The sequence below is a fragment of the Teleopsis dalmanni genome, chromosome 1, assembly GCF_002237135.1.
Source record: "Teleopsis dalmanni isolate 2A chromosome 1, ASM223713v2, whole genome shotgun sequence".
NCBI classification, from domain to species: Eukaryota; Metazoa; Arthropoda; class Insecta; order Diptera; family Diopsidae; genus Teleopsis; species Teleopsis dalmanni.
In genome coordinates this window covers 160956455-160959544 of record NC_051846.1, presented here as the reverse complement: position 1 = coordinate 160959544, position 3090 = coordinate 160956455, and the positions used below count along the sequence as shown (strand labels likewise).

The 3090-nt window shown below is 30.5% G+C and overlaps 1 pseudogene; it reads left to right on the top strand.

The window, feature by feature from the left end:
- The first annotated feature begins 2551 nt into the window (after window positions 1–2551).
- Window positions 2552–2620, top strand: LOC119673554 (annotated as a pseudogene).
- The last annotated feature ends 470 nt before the right edge of the window (window positions 2621–3090 follow it).

The window sequence follows — 3090 nt, the reverse complement described above, 5'->3', positions numbered from 1 at the left end:
GACATTGCATCATAAACATGGAAAATATCATTTGCATACAATGTAAAATGATACATTAAATAGGGACAGTAGGTAGTGGGATTTTAAATCCTTAAAATAAACTCTTATATACCCCAGTAAATATAAAACATAACAGCACAGGATGTAAGATATAAGAAATGTATGAAGTCGCTTGTAAAGTTACCATTTTCATATATTAAAATTGTGTAAGCTCTCCAACACTAGTTCTAATAAAACTGATTTAGATTAGAAGTATTAAATCTTTGTTATTTTCATTATAATAATGTTGGCATACTGATTCAGTAAACTTTTAAATCTCTGAAACGTTTGTCACCTAGTGTATATGCGTCGTAATACCATGCAAATACCAAATTTTTTAAAATAGGTTACTTAGATCTTGTTATATGGTAGAAATATGGATAGTAACAAGTTACTTATTTTTGAAACGGTTTTTGCAATCATCATTTTTTTTTACTTATTGATATATACTATATATATTTTTTTTAAAACATCTTCTCCGCCAAGATATTAAGAACATTGTTTATTTGCCTGTCATATCACTAATCATTAAGTGTCTTATAGGTATATTTTTGATGGTATATATAATCAAATAATGGGGAAAGTGAGCTACGGGGAGTAGGGATTTGCAATTCTATATTGTATGCAGTATTTTGTTCAAATTTTATATTTTTTTCCTTCCCATCTATAGGTTCTTATATTTCAAAATAGTTCTAGAAATTTGTGGTAGTTTTATGGCAATAATAATATTTTTTCACAAAAACATTTTAACCCCTCTCCATTAGCTAATTTGTATCAACTTCTGATTATTGCTAATTGAAGTGAATATTCCTTACAGCCCATGCTAAATTATGTCTTTATTATTTATTTCCCACCCATCCGGCACAAATATGCATATTCAAGCACTCTCACACATGCCAGGCCATGCACTTTTGTATCTGCATTCAACTGTCATTTTTTATGCTCAGTCGTCAGCAATGACAGCAAAATATCAATCCAAAGGAGTTGCAGGCAGTTCATGCAACTGCTGGCAACACTGACAGACAGCATCGCTTAAGTTGTCAACACGCAAAGCACAATTTTTCAACAATTTTCCAACAATTTTTAAAAAATATTTTTCCTGTGCACTTCACTGAACTCGAACGACAATGCATAAAAAACCACCTTTCATATTTTCCGGTTTGGGTGGAAAATCTAAAAAATTTGCAGAAAAAGTGGAAAATTTTTCCACCTTGCCTTGGTTGATGTCAACTTTTCTCCGTTGGATTCTGTGTGCGTATGACATGTGAAATCGTTTGGAAATAAACGTTTTCATGTTGAATTCATTGTCTATTGTTTTGGATTCTAGTTTGCGTTTCAGCACAGTTTAGAGTCGATTTGTATAAAAGTAAAAATGCGTAAATTATGCGATGCAGAGGGTTAAATATTTCTACTTACTATATATGAAAAAAAAAGTGTTTTCGTACTTGCAGCTTTTTAGGGGAGGAATTGTCAAAGCGTACGTTTGCGGGGTATTAATGTCCATTTTCGACTAAACACTAAACGCAGTCAAATGTGCTTTTGATTGACTTCATTTGTGAAGTCCATTAACAGTGAAAATAATGCAGGAGATCCTGCTTAGATGCTTTTGGCTGACCTACGGTATTGACATACTTACCGTCACAGTGCAATATTGCACTTATATTTGCGTAATGAGCAAAAAGATTGCAAAAAGAGTACGAAGTGTGAATTTGCATATATGTAGTTTGCAATGTAGTACATCACTTCACTATCCATTCCCCTGCGACTGCATAACCTGCAGCAAATAGGGTTGCAGTGAATGCTGCACCCTCCAACAAGTTGCGCGTGCGCTTTCATAACTTTTTGACTGCAAATTATAATCTTTTTTTTTAAAATAGTTTTTATTATAATGAAGTCACGTGTGTGCGGATTGACAAATGTCACTTTGACTTTCGAATTGTAAAGAAACCGATGTTTAACTGTCAATAACGATCGATGACTTGAAATTTCACTTTCTTAGTTTTCTTCTATGCAGCGTCAGCACAAAGAATAGTCCTTATTTTCAGTTTACTATTGAATTTACTTCGATGAATTTGACCGAACTGTGCCAAAACAAAAAACGCCTTCTGCTTTTTAAAAGTAAGTATTTTTCACAAAAAAAATCCTCTTGAGTATATTTTGATGCCACTTCAGTTCTCTAACGTTTTCAAGTATTTTCGTCAATAATTATTTTGTTTGTTCATGTCTTTTTTATTGAAACTGTTGTTCGGTTTTGCAGATCATAGAAATCTGACAGATGTCTTTATCTCATTGATAGATATCAACAGGAATGGACACTAGAACGGTAGCCTATTGCATAAAGTACTCAAGGGAAATGAGTTGCACATTCATTATTCCCTATTGAATTTTTTTTTGTTATTTTACAGAAAGTAAAAATAAAAAATTGAATAATATAAAAGGCGCCAAGAAAGGTTTTAACTACTCAATAGTTATATATTTGGTAATGCAATTTTTATTTAACAAATTCAGTTATAAGACTATACTTTATAGGATCATTTCTGTAGTCAGTTTCATTTACTTTAAATACCAAATATATAACTACTATAATTTAATTGTAATAATTTATATTGTTAGTATTTAGAATATATTATAAAAAATTATAAGTTACGTTTCTTCTAACGTCAAAGAAGCTTTTTTTAAAAATTAGTAAGGTTAAAATAGAATAGAAACGACAAGAACAAAAATTGAGTTAATTTATTGAAATTTGACTGGCCATACAACGCTGTTTCGAATATTGCCAAGTAAACATCAGTAGTTTGGTAGGTAGACTATGAATAACATAGTTGTCAACATAAGCAATATATTGTTTGCAATATATATATATTGTTTGCAATATATGTATATTGTTTGCAATATATGTATATAAGAATGATATTGTAGCTGTCGATATTCTCGATAATCACAGTAAACTGGATTATAATTTAAATATATTGACAACACAAAACTTGTAAAAATAAAGAAAGAAAATTATATTCGAAGAAGAAGTTTTCAGTTTTCTGATTAAGAAAATAA